Source organism: Lepidochelys olivacea, assembly GCF_965140295.1.
Source record: "Lepidochelys olivacea isolate rLepOli2 genome assembly, chromosome: 1".
Lineage (NCBI taxonomy): Eukaryota > Metazoa > Chordata > Testudines > Cheloniidae > Lepidochelys > Lepidochelys olivacea.
Window position 1 is genome coordinate 116074166 of NC_140411.1, and position 27339 is coordinate 116101504.

The following is a 27339-nucleotide window of genomic DNA, read 5'->3' on the forward strand; positions in this document are numbered from 1 at the left end:
GAGTACCTTAAAACTCCCCAAGCATGTAAACTCCCTCACATTTGTCAGCAGAGTAACTATGTATGGCCAAATGCCAGGGGAAAGAAATAACCACACTGACTAGATCTTTGTTTGCGACTTAATCTGATTTATCAAAACTTTTTTATAGATTTTTCAGACAACAATTTTAATCTACGGCTGTTTAGAAGTCAGGATTTAAAGAAAATCAGGTCTTCCGCGCGGGGATTCTTAGACATGATGTAGATGAGATGTAATCTCCTGCAGTTCAGTCCAGGCTGCTTCTCCGCAGCCCGAGGAATTAGAAAACATAATCATGTCTAAAGGAAAGGAGGACTTGTGGCACCTTAGAGACTAACAAATTGGTGAGTCTCTAAGGTGCCACAAGTCCTCCTTTTCTTTTTGCGAATACAGGCTAACATGGCTGCTACTCTAAACAATAATCATGTCTGAAAGTTACATGCAAGTTTCTCAGTTATGGGTAGGAACAAGGCTAAAGACAGGGTAAGTGAAAAAATAATTCTGATCGGAACATGCCCATCGCCTAATGAGCTCATCCCCACCAGCAAGGAACCCTGCATCATTTAATTTCTTGCTACCAGTACGTTGCAGAGGGGCAGAGCTGGAGGGAGCCGGACGACCCCTAGCAAGACGGAGTTAGCTTCCCTAGTCCTCAACGTAGAAAGGCTGCTGCTCCTGGCCGTTGTAATCCCCCCGCGCACTCACAGTCCCGGGATTTCGACTCAGCCCAGCCGGGCAGGCGGGAGGGAGGTCGGTCTATGCAAACGCTACTTACTTTCCGAGGTGCTGGGGGCTGTCCAGCTCCCGCTCCGCCCAGCCGGAGCCACACGGGGGAAGTGGGAGCCGGCCCCGGGCAGCCTTCAGCCGGCGCCCCGAAGCCCGCCCCGCGTGGCGCGGCCACCGGCGCGAGGAGGGTCCCCGCCAACTGTGCCGGCTGGTGAGTCTCCGTCTCCCGCCCCGCTCCCTGCGGGCCGGGGGCTCGGCGCTGCCGGCTCGGGAAGCGCCGCTCCGCAACCACCCCGCCCCCGCCAGGCCAGCGCTCAAAAAGGGCGAGCGGCTCAGCCCACCCACGACCCCCGGCCAGGCTCCTCCCCGCTCTCGGCCCATTGCGGGGGCGGGGTCCCAGCGCTAGCGGCTCTGCTGCCCGCCCCGGCGGCGGGAGCTTTGAGGGGGGGAGCGGTGGCCGGGGGGCCGGAGGAGCCTTGCAGAGAAAGCTGCAAACGCAGCCCCGCCCCCAAAAGCCCCCGGGGTAGCAGCAGCTGCTGCTGGAAGAGACGCGGCTGCCAGGGCTCAAGCTGGGGCCGCGGCCTCGGGCACTGACATGCAGCCCGGCTCCACGTACCCAAGGAGAGATGACAGACGCGCGCATGTGTGTGCCTGGAGTGGGGGCTGCTTATCCTGTTTTGCGTTCGGCTTCTGGGTGTACATCCTGGGGGGGGGGGCACTTCTAAGAGACACTTCTCCCTCACCCCCCGCCGCCCTTAATGCAACAGCTCCGCATCTCAGTGCCCTGGCTCCTTCCCTTTCCTAAGAGCTGGAGGAGGCTGCAGGTTTATGCTCTTGCTAGGGTTGCCAACCCTCCAGAATTGTCCTGGAGTCAGGGATTCAAGATTAATCTTTAATTAAAGATTATCTGGAGATAAAACGTCCAGGAATACATCCAGCCGAAGCTGGCAAACCTACTTGTTGCCCCTGCGCATTAAAAACCAGCGGGGGCAGAAGGCGGACTGGACACTGTGTTCCTAAAACACTGTCTGAAATCACTGGCACTTTCTGTCCCCTGTTGCTCCCTTAATGAGAAGCGTTCCGGCAATTCCTGTCCTCCCACTTCAACCCCCAGCGTGGGCTCTGTGTGCCTCTTCGGAAACGATCGAATGGGGAAAGAGACAGTGTTGTCTCTCAAACTCCAGGGTTTTGGCCCGCACCGTTTAAATAATAACAAGCAGCCTCCCCGTTTAGGAGAAGACGCTTTGCCAGAGCAAAATACAAGGAATTAGGGAAAATTCGTCTCTGAAGGGAGAAGCAATCATTTGCTAGTTGAAAGGCCATTTTGGAAAACAAAACAGAAGTGAGATCACGAGATTATCCAGCAATCTGAATGACCTGGGCTGTGGATAATCCACAATTCAGGCTTTCAGCACAGATCCTCCCAGTATCTGCTGTACGGCATGCTGATGTTCCCACCCGCTCCGTGTGTATACAGTCACTTTTGAGTTGTGTTGCTGTGTAGTGTTGTGTCACCTGATTTACTGAGTTACACACTGGAGGTAGCCAGCTGAGTACAGTGATAATGTGAAGCTAGTTACACATAGATCGTTCTTTCAAGAAAGAAAACACAACCTGCAGCGACTGAGGAACCCAGCTCCTGAATATTTAACGTGGCAGAGTTGCAGAGAAGGCAGTATCCTTCAAAGAGTAATACAATTTGATCAAAGTGTGTGTGATAACAAATGTAGGTCTTTACGTCTTTATAGCTAGATGATAAACTGGGTTTCCAATATTTCTTTCTAATCCCTTATGTCTCTCTACTAGGATTGCAAAAGTTAACTCTAGGGTCTTGGACTTCATCAGTTTAGGGCAGCAGGTGAAGGGGCTTTCCCTCAGGGCTAATAAGCCCCTTCTCCTTCTCTTTTGTCGCTGTGTGAAAGACCCACTGACAAGGGGGGAATTGATTAATTGTCTACACTGGGGAAACAGTAATATTGACTAGAGGCAAATTAAACTATAACTGGAGCAGGGGGACTGGACTCTAGGACTTCCCTCCTAGCCACCAGGTGGCCCAATGACTATCTAGGTTTTTATCCACAGTGGAAGACATTTCACCAGATGAGACTTAGGGAGCCACACATCAGAATATCCCATAACTCAGCGCTTAGGGCAGAATCCTGATGATTTGTGAGATGGTCTCCCACTTCTTTCTTCTCCTCTGGTGGGGGGCAGGGGAAATAAATACAAGTTTCCCACATCCCAGGGGAGCGCTCTCACAACTGGGCCACAGGTTATAAAGTGGGCACCACCCCCACCACCTCCTCCTCCTGCCGCCACTGCTGTTTTGTGTGGATTAGAAGCTTACCTAAGTCATTCTCACAAGAAACACTTTATGTTCCTGAGCCACCTGACTCCTGTAGAGGGGTTCCTAGTTCATGAATTCCAAGCAGAGGCAAGCAGGTCCCTACAGCCCAGACTCTACAGGTACCTCTCTCTGTTAGAGGAATGGGATCTAGCACACACCTATCTGGTCCGCATTTCTCATAGGCTAGCTTAGGTGGCTCTCTCCCTAGCATGCTGTCTTTTGTGAATTTCATTCTAAAGCCCATCTCTCTCCCCCATCGTCATACAGGGATCTCAAGCACACAACTCAGGCTTTGTGAAACTCAGTGTTATTGCTGTGATTTTCTAAGCACTTATAAATTAAGCATTGTGATGCTCAGCGTCAGTAAGCCTAAATCCCTTTGTGAATCTTGCCCTCAGAGACTTATTTTGCATGCAGTTATCTGTTTGCAGATTTATCCACATTTGCCAGGTGCAGCTTTGTCTATTTTTGCACTTTCATGACTTGGGGTAAAGTAGGCAATTCTAGGCTTAGGTTTATTCTGTGCTGAAGTATATATTGTCCAAAAAAGATCAAAACATACAAAAATACAAATTTAAAATTCAAAAACTTATACCATCAATAATTCCTTCTAATAGGGGGGGAAAGACTCTGGGGAGTGCATCTGTAGACAAAATCCTTACAGAGAAAATTATTCTGGGACTATACCTTTCTTAACACGACCCCTTCTAGCTCCGTTTCTTCCTGAGCTTCTAACATGAGGCTTTTTAAAACTGTAAGTGGAGGTAAAAGCCTGCAGTTGAACATCCTCCTCCTACTCCACCTCAGTTAAGTAGAACAAGATCCTTTATAAAACTGGACTCAGGCAGTTCTCCACTTCCTCTGGCTGATAGATGGCTAGTCCGATGCATGTAACAGGTCAGAAAGAGAGGTTATTTCAGAGATTCAAGCAGAAACAATTGAGATAAGCTTGGTTTTTGTATTTGTTTGTTTTTAAACTGTCTAACACAATGGGGCCTTGATCTATGACTGTCATCCTGATAATACAGACAATAAATAATGGAAAAGAGTCCTGTGGCACCTTATAGACTAACAGACGTACTGGAGCATAAGCTTTCACAGGTGAATACCCACTTCGTCGGATGCATGTCACATGCATCCGACGGAGTGGGTATTCACCCGTGAAAGCTTATGCTCCAATACGTCTGTTAGTCTATAAGGTGCCACAGGACTCTTTGCTGCTTTTACAGATCCAGACTAACACGGCTACCCCTCTGATACTTGACAATAAATAATGTTTCTCTGAAATAGTTTTGAAACAAAGCTACTTCAGGCAATAAGCCGGAGAAAACCTAACACAGGCCTGCCAGTCCTGTGAGCAAAGAGACAATATCCCACTTCCACTAATTGCTGGTTGGAAGTCCCCTTGCAGGTAAGTTAAAAAGAACTGGATGGCCCCTACAAGTTTTCAGCTGTTCAAGGCCCCCTTTCCATGTGAGTCCGAATGGATCCGCTATGTGGAGGGCCACCCAAAATGGGGGGAAAATTGAATGGCCATTTTTTCAATGTAAGTCCTAAGGAATGTGCCTCCACCCCCATCAGCTTGGTGTAGCAGTGTGCAAGTAGATACACAGTTACCAAACTGACATATACTAATGCCCTTTCATGTGCACGAAAGTGATCTTTTGCAGGCATTAAAGAAACCTTATTGTCAGATGAAACCAGGTCAGGTCAGTCTCTTATCTAAACTTTGAAAATTCAGTCCTAAATATCAAGTCTCCAAGCCACAGGAAACATAGGAGTAAGTTGTCAAAGGAGGGTAACCTATACCAACAATAAGCAGGTTGCTAAACAATTTACATGCCCCCTTGCCACCATGAGATTCCATTGGTTTCTCAGATCAGAAGCCCCTGTAGTGGCAGATCTGTGATAGTGGAGAAGAGGCAGGCAATAAAATGCAAGATGATCTCTGTTTGGGTTTTGGTTGTGTTGCTGAGGTTCTGGGTGGAATGCCTGGGAAAACAGTGTTGTGACCTGTGATTTGGACCATATCCTTCTCGGCTTGCAAAATCTTGTGAAAAGATAGTGGGTGTATTGCTGCTGGAAATTGTCAAAGTCTGCTAAGGTGCCAACATCACTCAAGTAGGTGGTTGACAAACACCTATTAAAAATCCATGTTGTCAATTGGTTGGTCTCTAATGTTGCTTTTGGCGGAAGGACAGCGAGAATAGGGGGGAACCTTTCCCTTCTGCCTGTGCACAGCTACCAAGAGATCCGTAAACAAACACTGGACTCATGTGTAAGTCTTGAGCTTCTTATTCAAAAGGTTCTTTGTATATTTTAATTCAAACAGAAGTATCTTAGAAAAGTCACAGCAGTTTATAATCTATATGTGCAAATCCAAATAGCTGATTTGAAGAATACTTATTTACAGCACACGACAGGTACATTGGCTTGGAATACATGTTTAAACACAATTTGGATGGCACAGAAAGCCTATTTTGTGACTTTTGGAGAGAGAATAGTTGACTTGAACCCAAGATGAAACTGCTCATAATCCTCTTGATGTGCACAAAGCATATGATTATAAACCTCAAAAGGCTGCTATAACAGCTAGGATTAAATATTGATACAATTAATAGAAGTTTTGGAATATAAAATAATACTTTGAGATCTTCAGATGGTGAGTGCTATAGAAATGACAAGAGCTTTGCAAACATGGATTAAGTATCCCAGTAGTGCTGTGTAAAGCTGCATGAATAATTGGATTTTTCAGTTCAGTTCTGAAAAATTGAAAAACTATTTATTTCAAGGAAAGCCTTGAGTGAATTTTTTTTTAATTGGCCAATCAAAAAGTGGGGAGGGGAGATATTCTTTTTAGGTCAAGCAAATCATTTCATTCAATTCAAAATGCACTGTGAATTTTGATTTTGAGCAGTTAATTTTTATTTTAAAAACATTCAGAAACACTAAAGGAAATTTTGAAATGAAGTTATTTAAAACCAAAATATTGAAATGCTTAAAAAAAATTGACAAGCAATTCAGGAAAATTTGTATGAATATGTTAAATGATTTGGAGTGGCCAAATCTGCATTTTTCACCCCCAAACAATTGTGTGTAAAAGATTTTGCCCAGCTCTAGTGTGTATTGGCTTACTCCACAAATTGGGTAAACTACACCACAAAGAGTTTCAATAATTTGCACAAAGAACTCCAGCCAATAGACCTGATCATAAATTTTTCAACAAAAGTTTTAATTCAATTTGGAACAAAAGCAAATTCCAAAAGACCACATCTTTTTGAGAACTGAAACCTCCACGTTTCAGCCAGCTCTACCAGCAATAAAACCCAGATTTCCTAACTTTAACCACCAGATTATTCTTTATGTTTGAGCTGTGAGAATTATTGAGAGCCATAAAATAGTTAGTGTGCTCTTAGAGACTGCTAGGACATAGAGTCCCATTGTCAGGATCACTAGTTACCAAACTTCTGTTAGTGAATTTTAAGTCACACAGAAAAATGATGAAAGACAAAAACACCTTATCACCCATAGACAAACACTTTTCACAAAGCAATCACTTTATATCTGACCTCTCACTTCTCATCCTAAAAAAAGAAACCTGCACAACCCTTTCAACAGATGAGTCTAGGAACTTAAATTCATAACTCTGCTAGATACTAAAACACAGAGACTCAAAAGAGACACAGGGGTTATGGCTCATTACAACAATTTGTAACACAACCTATTTCCTGCTAACCCTTAATTGCCCACTTCATCTTAAATGATGCATGTGATGCTTAATCTGACCCACCTGGTATTTAGCTTGAACACTCTGGTTCCTTTCCCCACACCTGAGAAAGAGCTCTGTAACACTCAAAAGCCTATTCCTTCCTCCAACAGAAATTAGTCTAATAAAAGATATTATCTCACCCACCTTGTCTCTGTTGTTTCAGTGAAGTATTCTTATAGTTTGTCTTATTCCTTGAGGATGCTTTTACTCAGTATCCTGGAAGGCTCAGAAAAGCTTGGTTTGTGTAGTTGATCTAAGTTCCTTAAACCTGCTGCTGTCCAATTCACTTGCAGGCTTAAATTGGACTGGAGTTGTCCTCCATGTGATGATTCTCACTTTGAGGATTATGGTGAATCCCAAACAATTCATAGTCCTATTTTACATGTCTATACATTTTAATTTAGCTATTTTGGGGGCACCTCAGACAGACCCTCAGCCTTGTCCATGAATAAGTCCTGCCTCATATTGCGAGTTGCTTGCCAAGTCATGAGCAGGAGGGAGCAACAAGAGCTATCGAAAGTCAAGGCTCAATCAGCAGCAGCCCTTAGAAGATTTGCTGGTTTGGGTAGTAGGATGGAAAACAGAAATAACTGGAGACATCCCTGTACCTTACCTGTCCTCAAGGTCTGGTTGCAGGGGAACAGATGATAAACATTCCCCCTCTTCCGAAGGGGAAAACTCTATCGGTGTATACAGATAAGCCTGACTGGTGTGAAGGGCTTCAGAATATGTTTGCTTCGAACTAAACCCAAATAAACATCGCATTGCCTGTACTTCAGACTTCTGGTCTTCTGCTTTCCGTTTGCATGACAAGAACCAGGGAAGGGGGTGAAGGGAAAACCCTCTTATATCTTGGTGCCATGACTCAGATGCATCATGTTGGATAGGAGGGTGGCAGCCAGGTAAATCCCCCTCCCTAACAGCCTGTACAGCTGTTTGGAGGGGGTATGGTGGGCTCTCATTATGGTAGTTGTGAGTCCTTGAAAGCTGGGGTAACTGCCCATTCGAGCTACGTGGATGAGATTAAAAAGGAAATGGGGATAGTGTTAGGGGACTCAGAGGGATGGGGACTGGCTGAGGAGCCCACCCTCCTTGGTAAATGGGTAGCAGAATGAGATCTGTGCCCATGGGGACAAGATGCCTTCCAGGGAAAAGAGGCACTTAAGTTCACTTGTAAGAGGTTTGAAGTAAAGACAGCATGATGGGAGGCTGCCAGTAATCTTTCAAGTTTGGTGCTACTCTGGCAAAGGCAACTGGAGGATTGTAAATTAGAGTTAGGGGTGGCTAAAAATAATTTGGCACTACAAGGTTTGGATTCAAAAGCAGAGTGAACAGACCACCTTAAGAGAGAGGAGCTGGGACTTGGTCCTAGGGGAGTGAAGGAGGAAAAAAAGTTTCAAAGTGGAAAACAGAGAGTGAGCAGGTTAACCCATAGAGGTGCTTGGAAGCAGTTAACTGCAATGGAGAGGGGCACTCCTGCAACGCACTTGGGGTGCAAACAAAAGAAACAGACTCTGGGGGAACAAATTCAGGGTTTACAGAAGCGAGTAACAACCCCCACTCTTCTCCCAGAGGAAGGATACAAATCTAAGGGTAAGGGTTCCTAACTGTTTTAACTGTTAGCCTGTACTGTAAACTAACCTCACAGGGTTAATCGGTTGCTTTCCAACCCACCCACCCCTCTCCCACTTTTGTTCTTCTGAAAAATTGGATACTTATGGGAAATTTAATTGGATACTTATGGGAAATTTTTGGACAAAGCAGGACAGAGGTCTGCTATATTCCATTGAAATTTTTGGAGTAAAAGATCCCTGAGCAACCATGGAGACAAATATTTTACTGCCTTTTTAAATAATCCCAAGGTTGAAGAAGCACAGGGTAAGGCAGTTGTGTCTCAGGGGTTACAGGCAAAATGTACCACCTTAAAGAACTGAATGCAGAAGTAAGTGCTTTAAAGTGAGTAAAAAGTTTCAAGTAGCTTTTGTAGAAATTAATACTACAGAGTTTGGAGGGAATTTGGAGGGAAATAAACAGTTGGGAGTTGTGGAAACATTAAATGGTAACAGTTGTGAAGATGTTAAAGAGCAACAGTTGTGGTGTCATGAGAAGGAAGTTTGTGGTTTGAGAATAAAACCCAGTTATGTAAATGTAATATATGTGCAACTCGGTACAGTCACATTGAATGGAACACTGGTAGTTAAACAAATTATACAAAATTATAGTAGTCAGGTGACTACTACCACCACTATGTTTTTGTCCCCAGGAGCTTTTACAGCTATTCTGAAGGAAAATGGGCCCTTTTCCCACATAAATGGTTTGTAAATATGATTTAATCAAAATCACTAAAGAAATATGGGGGGTTTCTATGGAAACTTGACTGTCTTTGATTGTACAAGATGGGAATGTAATCTGGGTAGAGTTGTGTAAAAAAAAAAAATAATGAAAGCAGTGCAAGGGTTGTTGGGCAAAAGAGAATGTTTGGGTGTGAATCTTTTTGAGTAATTATGTAAGGTTTTAAGGACCTAAACCAGCACTCATGGTTTGTAGATTTAAGAAAAATTGGTTTGGTTTTGTTTTTTAAATTAAAATGTAGTAAAGTTCATTTGAATCTCTCATTCAAAGTTACAACACTGACGGGGGGCGGAGGGTATACTGCTGGAGGAGGTTCCAATACAACCTCAACTACTAGTGCTGCAGCTGCAACCAGGCTGGCAGAATGAGCCGGACAAGGAAGCCTCGATTAGCATGGTGATCAGGGGAACACAAACCTGACGGCACACCAGAGATGGGGGCTTGCTCCTCCAAGCTCAGCTGCTCACAAAACACCCCAAGGAGAAGGAGGTACTCTAGTTTGGGAATTGAAGCTGGAAGGTGGTTTGGATTACCTGCTGTTTACATTAGCATTATTCTGTTATTGAAGTGGGAAGAGCTCTGTGCATTGTATCCTTGCTGGGATTATATGTGTAACGAGTAAATTTTTTAATTGCTTGACAGCCCTATTTTTAAAAAATCTCATGGTTTTTAAAGCAGTAGTGCTATTTGGAGCCTGAGCTGTGCGATTTTAAGCTTTTGTCTTAAAATTAAAGTAAATCTTTAGCTATTATGTTTCCAAGAACATAAGAACGGGCATAGATCCATCAGACCAAAGATCCATCTAGCCCAGTGTCCTGTCTTCCAACATTGGCCAATGCCAGGGGCTGTAGAGGGAATGAACAAAGAAAGCCATTGATTAATAAACTGAGTGCAAACAGATGCCTGAGTTTACAGAGTCCCTGAAACAATGAGGTGGAAGGACTACCGCAAGGAGACTCCCTCTCTCTCTCTCTCTCTCTCTCTCTCTCAAAAAAGATCAAAAATATCACCAGTGCCCTCCCAAAATGTCAGATCAAAAAATTGTTTTCTCTACCTGTGAATGTAGCTTTCTTCTGATATACGTTGTTCTTGGTCATCACCATCACAATTTAATGATTCTGTGCTTGTTTACACTAACATCTTCACAGAATAGAGGGTGTATAGATCAAAACGGCCTCCTATCATCGCTCACCCCTCTTAATTTGCCATTTAATTCTTGTATGAGATTCAGCAATAGTTGGGCTGTGATTTGTGCCTTAATTATAGAAATGTAAAAAGTTAACTCACTTTTGTGTATTTTTTGCATTTAAGAGCATCTACTCCAGTGTAGATTTTAGTGTAATACTATTGCCAAAAAAGCAATCATAATTCTGGGATGCATTAGCGGGAGTGTTGTAAGCAAGGCAAAAGAAGTAATTCTTCCGCTCTACCCCACACTGGTTAGGCCTCAACGGGAATATTGTGTTCAGTTCTGGGCACCACATTTCAGGAAAGATGTGGACAACCTCGAGAAAGTCTGGAGAAGAGAAACAAAAATGATTAAAAATCTAGAAAACATGACCTATGTGGAAATAGTGGAAAAAAATGAGTTTGTTTAATCTGGAGAAGAGAAGATTGAGAGTGGACATAACAGTTTTCAAGTACATAAAAGTTTTTTTACAAGGAGAGGGGGAGAAAAATTGTTCTCATTAACCTCTGAGGACAGAACAAGAAGCAATGGGCTTAAATTGCAGCAATGGCAGTTTAGGTTGGACATTAGGAAAAAATTCCTAACTGTCAGGGTAATTAAGCGCCGGAACAAATTACCGAGGGAGGTTGTGGAATCTCTGTCATTGAAAGTTTTTAAGAACAGGTTAGATGAACTCCTGTCAGGGATGGTCTAAATAATATTTAGTCCTGCCTTGAGTGCAGGGCATTGGACTAGAAGATCTCTTGAGGTCCCTTCCCTACGTTTCTATTATTCTATGATTCTATAGGTGTATGTGCCGACAAGAAGTCGTATCTTTAAAGTTTAAAAATGGAAAACAATTTTGAACTTCCTATTTTAGAGTTGCTTGTAAGATAAGATTCAGCTGCAACTTTACTACATCTTGCCAGCAGCAGCTACCTTACCCCAGAAGATGAATGTTTGCAAAAATATGTACATTCCTTTAGCAAAATAACAGCTGCTTTTTCTTGGCAATGGTAGTTTACAAACCCCATGAGAGAGCACTTTGGGATTTTTCTTAAATCCTTGTCAAAATGTAACTGAATAAAGATCAGAGTTTTTGAAGAATGACTTGCTGGACAATTGTGGGGTTTTGTGTTAGACTTTGGTGCTGAAGCATTTTGGTGTTAAGCACTGTTGTTGAATGAGCTGGACAGAAAATCCTTCAGTAGAGTGTGGATGACTGAATGTTACATTGTGAAAGTCTTGGGAGAGAGGGTGTCATATAATGTAAGATTTCCTTGATGTTGTGGGAACAGAATAGTTTTTATGAGCTGAGCAGTAAGAAACCAAAGGAAACTATTTTGCCATTAGAAAAGGAGTACTTGTGGCACCTTAGAGACTAACCAATTTATTTGAGCATAAGCTTTCATGAGCTACAGCTTCATCGGATGAAGTGAGCTGTAGCTCACGAAAGCTTATGCTCAAATAAATTGGTTAGTCTCTAAGGTGCCACAAGTACTCCTTTTCTTTTTGCGAATACAGACTAACACGGCTATTACTCTGAAACCTGTTATTTTGCCATTATAATATATGGGAGGGGGTTGTTACTATTATGCAGACAACTTTTGTTTTTGTGAATCACTTACGTTTTGACTTTAAGATGTTACAGTGTTAGAATGTTGAGAGGCTTAAGAAAGAGAGAGAGGCTATATGTCTAAGATGAATGTGTGCGTGCCTATGTGTGTGCTCAACTTTTATTGTAGAATTAAGGAATTGGACCTGATTCAACCTTGAGATCTGCACTGATAAATGGAGGGAGGCAGACTGCTCCTGGAGTCAGGCAGTGCACTAGGAGTGTAGGGGCAGGTCTATACTTAAGATGTTTCATTGACAGGAGAGCTCTCCTGTCCAGTGTAGTTAATCCACCTCCCCGAGAGGTGGTAGACATGTCAGCAGGAGAAGTTCTCCCGTCGACACAGGGGTTAGGTTGGTATAACTATGTCACTCGGGTGTGGATTTTTCATACCCCTGAGTGACGCTATACTGATATAGGTCTGTAGTGTAGACCTGGTTTTGGTGCAGCAATGTAAATGGCCCACGAACCCTGTTCTGCCAGGAGGCCTACAGAGCAGCTACTCCCTACCATGGGATGGGTCCCCCACTCAGGTGCCTGCTCTCATGGGTATAGGGAAACAATCTGAATTTGGCCTGTTGTCTCTGAGTTATGTATACAACTACTTCAAAGTCAGCTTATGATTTTGTTAAGCTAATTTTGGTAAAATTATGGAAAATACAGTTATATTTACAGAACTGTAGTACCTGTGGTTAATGTTTTGTGTATTTAATCACATTTGTAGGTGCCAACATTGTTTTAATGTAGGGTGACCAGTCAGCCAGTGTGAAAAATCGGGATGGGGGTGGGGGGGTAATAGGAGCCTATATAAGAAAAAGACCCAATATCGGTTATGTCCCTATAAAATCAGGACATCTGGTCTCCCTATTTTAATGCTGCTTCTTAAAAAGTGTAAAATGTACCAGTCTACACTTCCAGGATCTTTGGATACTTACAGACAGAGAATCATTGGTAATTGGCAAACAGGTGATGTTTGCAACCCATGTTTATAAATATTACATTATTCACAAGTACAGCTGGATATAGGCAGGGATGAGCATACATTTTACAAACAATGATATGCCAAGATAAAAGGCGTACTCTTCTTGACATAGCAAGTGACTGATGATGACAGAAGGAGAAGGAGAACTGGGAATGATGCTTCTGAGTGTGCTGTGCTTAGATTCAAATGTTTATGTTTAACAAATGAGAACTAGCACTATAAGTTCTCTTGCACGCTACATGCATAACAAGATTGCAGACATTTAAATAAGTAATCGTGCTTGGTCACTAACCACTTTTATGCCTGTGTTTTGAATATGATGTTTGTGAAACATTGTGGCATGACCAAATATCCGATAGAGGCATTAGCTACATTGAATCTACGTCAAACAGAAAAAAAACTTTATTATATGTAGCAAGGCACCTCCTCCGTCTTGCCGGACTCAGCACTTCCCCCTCTGGCAATGGGGAGTCTGGGGTAAATCAGCCCCACTCTGGACAGTGCTTGGCTTCCTCCACTCTGGTTTTACTTATCAGTATTTTCAAGGTAGGCCTTGGGGCAGCCCAGGAGTGCTCCTCCACCAAACAAAGAGAAACAAATTTACAAACACAAAAACAAAGGGGAGATACCTTTCCCTGCCCTCTCGCTGTGGATGTTGTCCTGGTGTTGTCCCCGGGGTGTCAGCCCTTCCCCTAAACGGGAACACAGGTTTGGTTGTTTCCCCTATGGGGAGGAGAACAGCCTCTCACCCTGGAGAAACCTATCTCCCTGCTTCCATTAGCCCTGCAGCAGCTTGTGTCTCCTCCCTCTGTCACCAGAGGAGGGGTTTTGAAAGGTCTCAGGCAGCCCTCGGGTGGCAATGCCTGGGGGAGGGGCATACAGGTTAAAGTGCCCCCCCCCCATCCTGATTGGCCTGTCGAGGGTGGGAAGGGCGAGGGGCTCTGTCCTGCTCTCCCTGTGCCTCCCCCCGGCACAGTAGTTCACCCTGGAAGCCGGGCGGGGAGTGGGATGGAGCTGCTTCTGGCTGGGGGGCAGGACTGGCCCGCTCCCTGCCCAGGCTCAGCTGACGGGCACAGGGGCCAAGCGAGCTAGAACCTCCTTTTCCCTCCCTGGCATGCTCAGCCCTTGTCCCTGGCAGCTGAGCTCAGGCAGGGAGTGGGCTGCTGCTGCCTCCCAGCCAGGCTCTTTCAGGCAGAAGCAGCTCTGTCATGTTCCCCACTCGGCTGATAGGGAGAGTGGCTGAACAATCTCAGGTCGGAGGCATAGGGAGAGAAGGACAGAGCCTCCCCCTTGTGATGTTGCACCCCACAATGCTTTATGGGAATATGCTTATGAATGTAATATAACATAACTAGAATATGTTTTATGCTACATATGCATTGTAACATATCTCTGTAAAGGTTATGATCTACTGAATCTATTCATCCTATTTGTATGCATGTGTCATTGCTGTATTCAAAGTTATGAATATTGGCTGTGTACTTGTTTGATTTTAAGTACCCTTAGTAAGGCATTTGGTCAGCTTCTTTAGAGAGGAATGTGCAAGTTAAGTGCCCAATCAAGAAACACTGAATGGACAATGGATCTTGGAAGGCTCCAATCCGCATAAGAAGTCTACCTGAGGACATTCAAGGTAGCATTTGAACAATGGCTGCTACCTGTAAGTTCTCATGCATGGATATGTGACTTGCCCATGTGACTCCAAATCTCCATTTTGTAGCTGGATTTTACACAGGGTGGGGAGGGGTGTCCACCCACAAGAGAAAGTCTATTTAAATCCTGGGGAGACCCTCTCCACCCCCAAAAGATACCTGAAAGAAACTGGAACAAAGGACAGTAACCACAGGGGGCGTGAGTGCTTGCTGGACCCAAGGGGGGTCTATAAAAGAAAGCTTACTGGAACACCTCTGAGGGTGAGGTTTTATCTGTATTCACTTTTCTTACTGTATTAGACATAGACTTGCGTGTTCCATTTTATTTTGCTTGGTAATTCACTTTGTTCTGTCTATTATTACTTGGAACCACTTAAATCCTACTTTTTGTATTTAATAAAATCATTTTTTATTTATTAATTAACCCAGAGTATGCATTAATACCTGGGGGAGGGGGGCAAACAGCAATGCGTATCTCTCTCTCAGTGTTACAGAGGGCGAACAATTTATGAGTTTACCTTGCATAAGCTTTATACAGGGTAAAAGGGATTTATTTGGGGTTTGGACCCCATTGGGAGCTGGGCATCTGAGTGTTAGAGACAAGAACACTTCTTAAGATGTTTTCTGTTAAGCCTGCAGCTGTTGGGGGACATGGTTCAGACCTGGGTCTGGGTTTGCAGCAGGCTAGCGGGTCTGGCTCAAACCAGTCAGAGCACTGAAAGAGTCCCAAGCTGGCAGGGAAAACAGGTTAGTAGTCTTGGCAGCCCCAAGGGGGTTTCTGTGATCCAGCCCATCACACCCCCCACACAGGTAACATGGGGCAGGGAGCGCTGGAAGCCCCAGGCTTGGCTCGGGGTGGGGGGTCATTGGGGAGAAGAGACACGTGGGGCAGTCACGTATCCCCCCCCTTTGATTGTGCCCTCCCATTATGGGGAGGCACGAGTCGCTTGTAGAAAAGGGCCTTTATCATTTTGGAGCTAACATACCTGCTTTCCACCACCCTCTTTCAGCTGTCCAGCCTGACTTTGTCACTTACAGAATGGATTCGTCCTTTGAACTCCAAAATGTAGGAATGGAAAATCACCCTTGAGATTTTTCCCCCATTTATTTATTGCAAAGGTGTTATAGAGCTGGAAGGTTCCCAGTGTAGCACACCCTTCTGCTATATTAGAAAATTAAAGAAAATTCCAGAGGATAATCTCCTGAAAGGAAACACCAGATGGAATAAACCACAGAAGGTTTATCCTGCAAATGTCATTTTACTCATGCAAGTAGTCCCACTGAAGTCCATAAAGGAGAGTGATCTACTTATAGTCCCATTGATCCGCTCCATTGAACTCTACAGGAAGAGAGAGTACAGTTACTTGTGTACATCTTTGTGAGATCAGGCCCCAAGTCAGTACTAGACGAGCTTTACTAGTAGATGAAGCTCAGAGGGGTCAGGGAAAACAGTGTTCTGTTGATACCAGCTGTAGTTAAAATTAGGCATTATCTCAGTGCAGAATTATAAGGCACATTTGGCCCAAAGTTTATCAACAGGTTTTTCAGTTACATTTCCTTTCTTGTTATTTTTTTTTTTAACACCCTTTTAAAGGGAGGTGAATAACAGCCCTACAGACATAACAAAACTTATTCAGACAACTGTGGAGCTGAAACCAAAGAACTAATTATGGTATATAACCCTTCCTTCAATTCCGCCCATTTCTTTGTGGGAGAAAAAAAAGGCAACCTTCTAAAAGTACAAACAACAATTAACTGTTAAATAAATCATATAGTTAAAAACAAAGCCTCAAACCTGAAAACATTCAGTCAGAGGAGTAACATTATGCAGTTAAGTTGTGTCATTGGATTAAACTGGGCAAATTCTGCTCACATTTCCTCCAGCATCCATGCAGAGTACAGTGAGTATGGATATTCTGCTGTATCCGATAGTAGAATTCAATCCAGTAGCACTACTTAAGTGCATAAAAGTAAACCGTTCATTAAAGGTTTGCAGGATCCAGACCGAATGGAGAGGACAAAATGTCCCCATAGTACACACTCCTATAGTCATGGAAAATTGCATAACAATAATCAAGAGTTGCAAGTGTGAATTCTGATAGCTGAAAGTTAAAGCTAATGGTAATGTTCTGGTTGTCTTTTCAAGCTCTGGTTTCAGACTTTGAAGAATCTATAAAATTCTTCAAAGCAGAGCTAGCTATATTGTACCAATATAACTGTAACTTTGACAGTTTGCTTCATCCAACTAAATTCTTTTATTTATATAACTGTCCACATTTCACTTGTGATATTTCTAGAAGTGACCCCCCCCCATGCTCATTTAAATAGTGATAGATGGCATTTATGAAATGAAATACTGAAGTTCCAAAGCAACGGATAAAAGGATTCACTTTTACACCACACTGAAATCGTTTTGTTCCCTAGAATTTGAGCAAAGTTGTAATGAAAATGCTCTCTCTCAGGATATTGAGCGCTGTGCATGAAACTTCAATCTTGGACAAGCATTTAGGTAAAATCTGGTCTTAGACCTTGAAGTGTCAGCCAAACCTCTGCTGGTGCCTTGTAAAATCTTGTGGCAAATTGCTAGGTCCATAGTGAAGTAAGTTGGGAAGCTGATATCTGTGTATTGTCAATTTCCTTAAATGCAACCCCTCTTTCCCTTCCCCCACCCTTTGTTTGTCCCTTCAGCAGACAATAAAAAGTAATATTGAAATGTTCGTGTCATTCTGATGTATTTTTCTCCTGCTTTCTTGGAAGCATTTGTTACCTTATTAGATTTCAAAAGTTTAAGGATAGGTAGGCAGATCTGTGCTTGTGTTATTTCTGCCGCTCTACCCCACCAATTTTGGATCTGACACCCTGTGTGAGGCCTTTCTATGTAAAGAGTGGGAAGCTGAGGGTTCAGTTTAAGGGTGTCAGAGAGCAATTTCTGAAGAAAACCAATAGCACCTCTCTTCACACAGTTCTAATATATAAATGTTGTTTTTTCTAGGTCTGTTTGCCAGCCTGTCCTCTTTCTCTTTGTATTTGTCCATTCTGGGTTTTTTTCCAAAGAGGCAGTTGCATCCATAAGCTTGTTCATTTCAACTGCAGTTTTTGTAATACACTTTCCAAGTATGGCATGTAAGATTTAATATCTGTGATATCGCCAGAAGGTCCAAGAATATTTTTTGTAATCCTGGCCAGTCTCCCTGTCTGGTGTCTTTCAGTGCTGCTGTGCCTTCAGCAAAGATCCACAGAGGTGCAGCTTTCAATGCTATGATTCAGCTGGCCTGGGACTTGTGTTACCTTTTTATTAACAGGAATCCATTTTTTTCTTCAATTCTATTCAGGCAATTAATTTAAACTTTTTATGGCAAACTTGTTGCTTGTCCAAAATATTGAGGAGCGAGCAGGTCAGAAATCAGGCAGTCCTCTCCTTGCCAGGTACCGTATGACACACTCTTACCCCATCAACTAATATAATAGAGGTTGTTAAACAGCCATCAGTCTGTTGGGCCCAGATTCTCAAAGGTATTTAGGCTCCTAATCTCCAATGGACTGCCTGATTTCTGATCTGCTCACTCCTCAATATTTTGGACAAGCAACAAGTTTGTCATGATTTCATTGGGAGTCAGGAGCCTAAATACTTTTGAAAGTCTGGGCCTTGATCCCTACTAAACTGGTGTAGAATTGACCCAAGAACCTTCCTCGGCATTAGTAGCCACCCAATATGTTAGTTACATCCTAAGGACAATGATGCAAGCATTTGTTGCTATCCAACTTAAATACTCTGTTTCAATTCATGACCATGTCATCTGCATGTCATATTTTAGCTTGAAGAGACTGATTCCAAAACATGTGAGGGTTCCCATTGTAAATCATCATTACATTTACTCACAGTGCTCCTTTCTGTCCCTGCTGTGCCAGCCCAAAGCTACACATGTTAGTCATGTTGCTTAATGTACTGCTGGAAGGCTCTCTAATACTACAGTGATGAGAACATGCATAGAATAGAAAACTGAGACTCAGAAAACTGAGTCAACTATGCTAAAGTCAGTGGAGTTGCAAGAATTTATATTGTCTCAGCTGAGTCCATTAAATTATTGAATTATTAAATTATCTTTCTTATAGATGTCCAAAGTACCCTGTTGCTCTTCTCATTACTTGATTGGATTAAAAGGAGCAGGGGTGAGAGAAAGAGTGTCACAAGAAAAATAGTAGTAACCATTGTTAGGGGGGATAGGAACCCTGCTCCAGAAACATAAATTGAGGCCTTGCCATGAATTTGTATTTCAGTTATTCAGAACAGTTGTCTACCTTCAAAAGAAAAGAAAAATCTTCTAGATATCTGTACCTGCTTCTGTTGACTACAACCAAAAGATGGCAGCATTCCACTGGGCACTGCTACGCAGACCATAAAACTGCACAAGCTGCAGTTGTCCAAACCCTTCAAAGTGATGCAAAACCTGCCATTTCTAATTGTGCTGGTCAGGCTTTTCATCATAATTCTTGCTATTCCAAAGCTTATATTGGGTGATTAAGAATAATTATCTCCTGAACATGCTTTTTCTCACAAAACTTTACTAAAATTGCCAACCTTTTTGTGTGAACAGGGAACTTTTGAGTGGTTTCAGACTTATTTTGGTCATGTCTCTGTCACCTTATTATAAATGAATGAATGTCTACTGGATCCTCCCAACGGTGGTCATGCATGAATTTTGGCAACCGGGTTTGATATTCTGAAAACTCAACTATGTTCATTGCCAGGCATGGTTTAAAAAAAAAAAAAGGGTAGGGGGGTGGGAAACTGACAACTCTAGAAAAGGGGGGGGGAGATTTTCCTCCTAAAATCTGTGGAATTTCTGAAGGGATTTTTTGCTTTGAGTGCTCTCCAAACATTAACTCTCAACACCCATGTGAGGTAGATAAGTATCCTCTCCACGTTAGCTAGGGAAACTGAGGCAGAATAAGAGCCAGATTTTTAAAGACATATAAATATACAGATAGGTACCTTCTGGAATTTTCAAAAGTACCTAACTCTCATTGATGTTAAACACAGTGAAGTGTCTAGGTACTTTTTGAAAGTTCCACTGGATGCCTATCTGCATCTTTAGATGCCTAAATACCTTTAAAAATATGTCTCTAGTTGACTTGCCCAGTGCAGCTTATGTACATTTACTGCCTTTGCAGCTGTAGCAAGTGTGAGAGAGAATTCCTACAATCTTGCAAGTTTCTTCATGAGAGAGCAACGTGGTCTAGCTCAGTGGTTCTCAAACTAGGGCCGCCAATTGTTCAGGGAAAGCCCCTGGCGGGCCGGGCTGGTTTATTTACCTGCCGCAGTTCGCCGCTCCAGGCCAATGGGGACAGCAGGAAGGGCAGCCAGCACATCCCTCAGCCCGCGCTGCTTCCCGCAGCCCCCATTGGCCTGGAGCGGCGAACCGTGGCCAGTGGGAGCCACAATCGGCTGGAACTGCGGATGTGGCAGGTAAACAAACCGGCCCGGCCCGGGCTTTCTCTGAACAAGCAGCGGCCCTAGTTTGAGAACCACTGGTCTAGCTGACACTACTAAACACATTACATTTTAATGTCATTTTTAAGGATAGCAACTGCGTCCATTTTTGAAAGAGCTGAATGTTAAAGTAGTTGCATACCAAAATACAGCCTTGTTCTTAAAGAGCACTTTATGAAATAAATGACTGGAACATCAAAACATGAAAGCGTGGCTGGGTGTAAGCTCAATAGCAGGATATTACTGATCCAGTGACCAATGTGAAAACCTTAACAATATTGACACTTAATTTTAAACTCTTTTGTGATTGTCCCTTAACTTGAATGGCTTATTAAGAGATCATATTTTGCGTGATGCTATTGTCTGTCAGGCTCAAAAAGTCTACGATGCACTAGCTTACATTCTAAAGCTTATCAGCATATTTAGAAGAGCTGAAAACTCTAATTTTAAATGAAAGTTTAGATTATATACACTGAGTTCCCTTTACATCACATGTTAGATGTCTGATTTCAGAACTGTAGGATCAATGAGGTAACTATAATAGGACTGCTTGGAAATAGTGACCATAATATAACAACATTTAACATTCCTGTGGTTGGAAGAACACCTCAGCAGCCCAACACTGTGGCATTTAATTTTAGAAAGGGGAACTATGCAAAAATGAGGAGGTTAGTTAAACAGAAATTAAAAGGTACAGTGACCAGAGTGAAATCCCTGCAAGCTGCATGGGCACTTTTCAAAGACACCATACTAGAGGCTCAATTTAAATGTATACCCCAAATTAAAAAAACACAGTAAAAGAACTAAAAAAAGAGTCACGGGGGCTTAACAACCATGTAAAAGAAGCAGTAAGAGATAAAAAGGCATCTTTTAAAACGTGGAAGTCAAATCCTAGTGAGGTAAATAGAAAGGAGTATAAACACTGCCAAATTAAATGTAAAAATGTAATAAAAAAAGCCAAAAAGGCGTCTGAAGAACAGCTAGCCAAAAACTCAAAAGGTAATAACAAAATGTTTTTTAAGTACATCAGAAGCAGGAAGCCTGCTAAACAACCAGTGGGGCCCCTGGACGATCGAGATACAAGAGGAGCACTTAAAGACGATAAAGTTATCACAGAGAAACTAAATGAATTCTTTGCTTCAGTCTTCACGGCTGAGGATGTTAGGGAGATTCCCAAATCTGAGCAGTCTTTTGTAGGTGACAAATCTGAGGAATTGTCACACATTGAAGTGACACTAGAGGAGGTTTTGGAATTAATTGAGAAACTTAACAGTAATAAGTCACCGAGACCAGATGGCATTCACCAAGAGTTCTGAAAGAACTCAAATGTGAAATTGTGGAACTATTAACTACGGTTTGTAACCTGTCTTTTAAATCAACTACTGCACCCAATGACTGGAAGATAGCTAATGTAACTCCAATATTAAAGAAGGGCTCTAGAGGTGATCCTGGCAATTACAGACCGGTAAGTCTAACGTCAGTACTGGGCAAATTAGTTGAAACAATAGAAAAGAATAAAATTGTCAGACACATAGAAGAACATAAATTGTTGCACAAAAGTCAGCATGGTTTCTGTAAAGGGAGAGCATGTCTTACTAATCTATTAGAGTTCTCTGAGGGGGTCAACAAACATGTGGACAAGGAGGATCCAGTGGACATAGTGTACTTAGATTTCCAGAAAGCCTTTGACAAGGTCCCTCACCAAAGGCTCTTATGTAAATTAAGTTGTCATGGGGTAAGAGGGAAGATCATTTCATGGATTGAGAACTGGTTAAAAGACAGGGAACAAAGGATAGGAATAAATGGTAAATTTTCAGAATGGAGAGGGGTGACTAGTGGTGTTCCCCAAGGGTCAGTTCTAGGACCAATCCTATTCAACCTATTCATAAATGATCTGGAGAAAGGGGTAAACAGTGAGGTGGCAAAGTTTGTAGATGATACTAAACTGCTCAAGATAGTTAAGACCAAAGCAGACTGTGAAGAACTTCAAAAAGATCTCACAAAACTAAGTGATTGGGCAACAAAATGGCAAATGAAATTTAATGTGGATAAATGTAAAGTAATGCACATTGGAAAAAATAACCCCAACTATACATACAATATGATGGGGGCTAAGTTAGCTACAACTAATCAGGAGAAATATCTTGGCATCATCGTGGATAGTTCTCTGAAGACGTCCATGCAGTGTGCAGCGGCAGTCGAAAAAGCAAATGGGATGTTAAGAATCATTAAAGAAGGGATAGAGAATAAGACAGAGAATATCTTATTGCCCTTATATAAATCCATGGTATGCCCTGAATACTGCATACAGATGTGGTCCCCTCATCTAAAAAAAGATATACTGGCATTAGAAAAGGTTCAGAAAAGGGCAACTAAAATGATTCAGGATTTGGAACGGGTCCCATATGAGGAGAGATTAAAGAGGCTAGGACTTTTCAGCTTGGAAAAGAGGAGACTAAGAGGGGATATGATAGAGGTATATAAAATCATGAGTGCTGTGGAGAAAGTGAATAAGGAAAAGTTATTTACTTGTTCCCATAATATAAGAACTAGGGGCCACCAAATGAAATTAATGGGTAGCAGGTTTAAAACAAATAAAAGGAAGTTCTTCTTCACTCAGTGCACAGTCAACCTGTGGAACTCCTTGCCTGAGGAGTTTGTGAAGGCTAGGATTATAACAGGGTTTAAAAGAGAACTGGATAAATCCATGGAGGTTAAGTCCATTAATGGCTAGTAGCCAGGATGGGTAAGGAATGGTGTCCCTAGCCTCTGTTTGTCAGAGGGTGGAGAAGGATGGCAGGAGAGAGATCACTAGATCCTTACCTGTTAGGTTCACTTCCTCTGGGGCACCTGGCATTGGCCACTGTCGGTAGACAGGATACTGGGCTGGATGGACCTTTGGTCTGACCCAGTATGGCCATTCTTATGTTCTTATGTTCTAATGCACTAACCTGCACTCTCCAGGCACATGTGGTCTAGTAATTCTGTGGTCATTGTAGCAATGGGTTTGTTGCAGAACGTCTTGCAGCTGAGTATTCAGAATATCATGCCTGGTTGCCAAAAATTATGTACTGGCCCAGTTCGGAGGATCCAGTAGACATTCCAGGAGCTCTGGAATTACAGGCTATTCAATATACTCACTATGACCCACTAAGTAGGAGCTCTTAGTTCAAGTTTCAACCAGGGTTCCATTATCAAACGATTTTTTTATGCCCCTTATATTTTTGAAGTGGAAAAATGCATTTTCAGCTTTCAACCATTATGATTATGCTCAGGGCAGACTAGAATTAGAGTCTGAACATTTGAAGGCAGCTAGTTAAACCATTTCTTGGTGCTTAAAAATGACTAACTCTCTTTTGGATCCCACTAGTCAAAAACAGTTCAGCTGTAACAATTCCAGCTTTAAATACAGCTAAACATCATTAAAATCTTGATTAGATATAATCTAATCCTTTAATGGACTAGTTAAAATACTTACCTATAAAAATTATCCTATTGTTTGGTCCACTTCATAAAATGGGCATGACCCCATGCATACCTTTTAAGGTGTATTCCGAGCAAGGAGAGACAAGGAGCAAGGCACTGGTTACATGAGAACTTCACTGGGCCGGGCAGATGAAATGAGGCTGAGCTGGAAGTCTTCAAAGATGTAAAGCTCAGCAATGGATATGAAGGTAAGGAGAGACAGTTCCCCCATGGACCTTCATGACAGTCACTTGTGCCAGTTAAGTCCCTAGGTAGAAACCTACTAAGTCAGTGTGGGGGTTAAATGCCAATAGTGTTTCCAGAGTCAATGGAACTGCCTAAAAGAAACTAAGGGCAGCAGCCCAAGGCTTCGCACCCAGACATGAGATAATCCGGTGCTCCTCAGTCTGGATAGGAGAATCAGGCCCTAGAGCCTTGCACTTATGTCTGAGTAGATCAGGAGTAATCCCACTGAATTCAGTGGTGTCTTACCTGTGTGAAAGAATAGTTTAGTTGAGGGGTTTTGTTTGTTTGTTTAAGAGTATAGGCTGCTTTCAGGAAGCTCTAGAAAAGACAGAACCAAGTCCAGGGGTTCTGGAGAGATTTAAAGTTGTCGTGTCCATATTATTTTAGGGCTTGAATTTTCCAAGCTCTCCAGTATTTTGAATGTGTGAATTGTGGGGTGCCCAGTACAAGACTCCTAGGGCTGACTTTCAGAGGTGCTGAGCTTATTGCTTGTATTAAAGTCGCCATTTCTGAAAATGAGATACTAGGTCCCAAGTGGGGCACCCAAAATTAGACAGCATGTTTGAAAATGATTCTCAGTATGGAGTATATTTCCTATTGACTTGTGTATGATCAGTCCTGCACAGGTGGATCTCCACTGGGAATGGAAGTGCTGTCAGTCATAGTGTCAAGACTGAATCCCCACTCTGTCACTCTGAGTGCAGAAGGTGGGGGCCCACAAGGATTCTAAAAATTAATACTTGCCACTCCAGGCTTGTATTATACTTGTATTACAGCTTCTCTCTGACCTTGGCTTGGTAAATGCTGCCATCACCCAAAAGCAAAAAAACCCTTTGAACCTAGGAAGGAGCACTTGGGGTTTCCCCCCTGTAGGGTACCCTCAAGCCCTTTCACCCCCCTCCAGGGAAGAGCTGAGAAAGAAAACAAAGGAAATTAGCTGTGGCCACCAGCTAATTAAACAACATATGCACAACCCTCTTATGACACCAAAAATCCAATCCTGTTCTTTAAAAAGGTAAATTTTATTAAAAACAAAAAGAAAGAATATACATCTGGAACTCAGGCTTTTGCTAGATTTTAAAAAACAGTTCCAAAAATGAAGCACCCAAAAAAGCTTTCTCAGGGGTTCAGCTTAAAGATTACAAGCAAACAAAAGCATCTGGGGTTAGCACAAAGGAAATCCACAAGCCAAAATAAAGAATAAACCTGATCGCATTTATTTAAATGTTCCCTATCCAAATGATTCCTTCTAGGCACAGAAGATAATTTTTCATACCTGATTAAAAACTTACACAGCATTCCTGCTTATAGCATTGCTGCTCTGCCCCTGCTTCTCTGGAGAACAGACAAAGGGAAAGTTTCTTTCCCATTTTAAAAAGTTTTAGCCTTCCCACCGGCTCTTTTGGTCAGGTGCCCACTCCTTTTCTTTTACCTGTGGGCTTGTTAACCCTTTACAGGTAAAGCAAGCAGAAAACAGCTACCTAGAGGGATTTTACAGCTAACTGGCTGGGAGGGTGTCTCTCAAAGAGAGCTACACCCCGCTTCATTTATCACAGATAGTCTCTCAAAAAAGACAAGGGATGTCAGGGTGGGAAATAAGGGTATGGCCCCTTTTCCCTCTTTCTGCAGAGCTGGCTCTGTGTGTGTGTGTGTGTGTGTGTTGGGGGTAGATACATTGTTCTCTCAAAGGATTGTAGGGCTGTTGATCCCAATATGTTCTCTCCCTTGTTCTGCAACATGGCCCCTCCTCACAACCCAGAATGTGGGCCAAGTCTTGTGTAATATTTCTGCAAGCTGTCAATTTCTAGCATCATTTGGCATGTATAGCTGAAGATTTAATAAATAGGCAGTAAAATTGCAAGACATCACTGTTTCTATGAGAGCCCTGTGCAGGCCTAGTGTAAAGCCCTGCAGAAGAAGGATAAGACTACATTTATAAAGCACATTTCAAACTGAATGATTCTTAAGGGTTTCCAAATTATAAAAATACACCATTGAAAAGGAGATACTTATGGGTTGTGGGGCATCAGTTGTCTGGTACAGAGCACATTTCACACCAATTTGAGGAGGGAAAGTTTTGGCTAAAGCTACTTGGGAAAAGATCTAATCCAGGGATCAGCAACCTTTGGCACGCGGCTCATCAAGGAAAGCCACTGCCGGGCCAGGACAGTTTGTTTATCTGCGGCGTCCGCAGGTTCGGCCTGTTGCAGCTCCCACTGGCCGTGGTTCGCTGTTCCAGGCCAGTGGAGACTGCGGGAATGTCCATGCAGAATAGACAGACCTCTGTTTCTGAACCTTGATTTGTAGAGGGGGAAAAAAGGCAGAAGCATTTATTCCTAGTCATAGGAATCAAAGTTAGTTGCCTGAATAATATACTCAAATAATTGAATACATCTTGATGTTAGGTGAAAGGGAAAAGAAACAAACATCAGAAAGCACTTAATCTTCTGTAGGACAAAATTTGGAAAAAAAAATTGACTGGTGTACAAAAGACAGCAGCAATCACGGTGATTTTTATAACTATTAGAGAGATTAATTTAATTTGTGTAGGCTGGGACTTCCCAAATTGTGTCACAAAACTGTTGAGATGACTAACCATGAAGAGATAAGAATGAAGTGCTAAAACTGGACGGGACTACTATATTCAAGCCTTGTTAGTTAGCACAGGCTAGGCTACAATGAAGCTCTGCTAAAATCTGTAACAGTAAACATGGATTAAATATGGGAAGGTACCATACATTATTAGAGAGACAATTGACAGGAAGTTACATGAGAGATGGCAGGGTGACGGAGTCACTCTCTGTGCATAATGCTGTACACCTGAGCTAAGCACCTCCTGAGCTAAGGAGCTTAAAATATAAGGGTCATATCCAATACTTAGGGCAGAGCCCATGTAACTATGTTATGCACTGAGGGTATGTCGACGCTGCAGTTAGACAGCCGCAGCTGGCCCATGCCACCTGACTCTGGCTCACAGGGCTTGGGCTGAAGGGCTGTTTAACTGGAATGTAAATGTTTGGGCTCGGGCAGGGGCACAGGCTTTAGGACCCTACGAAGTGGGAGGGTCCCAGAGCTCAGGCTGCAGCGGAAGTGCCGTAAACCTGAGCTTACAGAGCAGCCCCAGAGTCTAATTGCAGTGTAGACATACAGAGACTGTGTAGACAGCAGGGATCCTTCCTTCAGACTCTTGCAGCGAAGCCTGGACTCCTCAAACTTAAGGTTACTCCCTTCTGAATTTCAGCTATTCCTACCAAGAACATTTCCCTCTTCTTCCTTCCAGTGACACGATAAATATGAAGCTGGGCATATTTTCAATTAGCTATCTTTTGTTTGGTAAAGTGCCCAACCTCTTATTAGACAGAATTTCATTAACATGCAAATGAAAAATTCTCACTGGTCTATAAAGCAGTGGTGGCGTAGCCATGTCGGTCCCAGGTTATTAGAGAGACAAGGTGGATGAGGTACTAACTTTAATGGGCTACTTCACCTTGAATATGCATTAACTACT

At 42.7% G+C, this 27339-nt stretch overlaps 2 protein-coding genes across 3 annotated transcripts in view; one reads left to right on the forward strand and one right to left on the reverse strand.

Annotated features, from left to right (window-relative positions):
• LOC311527795 (opsin-3-like) overlaps positions 1-955 on the reverse strand; it is a 135117-nt gene extending 134162 nt beyond the window's left edge. For both annotated transcript variants that reach the window (XM_084642147.1, XM_084642148.1), the window contains exon 1: positions 794-955. The gene's annotated coding sequence lies outside the window, so the exon portion shown is untranslated. The remainder of the gene's footprint in view (positions 1-793) is intronic.
• Positions 956-9577: 8622 nt separating this feature from the next.
• UXS1 (UDP-glucuronate decarboxylase 1) overlaps positions 9578-27339 on the forward strand; it is a 244680-nt gene continuing 226918 nt past the window's right edge. Inside the window, exon 1 of the mRNA XM_084641852.1 lies at positions 9578-9701. The gene's annotated coding sequence lies outside the window, so the exon portion shown is untranslated. The remainder of the gene's footprint in view (positions 9702-27339) is intronic.